The sequence below is a fragment of the Buceros rhinoceros genome, unplaced genomic scaffold (genome assembly GCF_000710305.1).
Source record: "Buceros rhinoceros silvestris isolate BGI_N320 unplaced genomic scaffold, ASM71030v1 scaffold20731, whole genome shotgun sequence".
In the NCBI taxonomy this organism is placed as follows: domain Eukaryota; kingdom Metazoa; phylum Chordata; class Aves; order Bucerotiformes; family Bucerotidae; genus Buceros; species Buceros rhinoceros.
In genome coordinates, this window is record NW_010396216.1 from 1,892 (window position 1) to 2,168 (window position 277).

Below are 277 nucleotides of genomic sequence, written 5' to 3' on the forward strand. Positions count from 1 at the left end.
TTTGGGGTCGTAGGCCAGTGGGTCTGGGGAGGCACAGAGGGGTCAGGCAGGGCCCCTCTGACGGTATCGTGAACACACTGTGTCAGGTTAACCCTGGGAAAGAAGGGGGGTCTCAGGGACCCCCAGCTAATGCACCCCTGATGTCTGGGGCTGGGACACCCGGGCTCGTTCACTCTCTGATTTCCAAGTCTGCTGTTTAATTCCTGTTTTTTTGATCTCCACACCCCATCTGGAGCCGCTCCAGTGCCGCGCCGCTCGCATGTGGTGCAGCTCCCGC

The 277-nt window shown here is 60.3% G+C and overlaps 1 protein-coding gene across 1 annotated transcript in view; it reads right to left on the bottom strand.

The window, feature by feature from the left end:
• SLC9A1 (solute carrier family 9, subfamily A (NHE1, cation proton antiporter 1), member 1) overlaps positions 1 to 277 on the bottom strand; it is a gene marked incomplete at its 5' end in the record, with an annotated part of 7,758 nt that overhangs the window by 439 nt on the left and 7,042 nt on the right. The window lies entirely within an intron of this gene.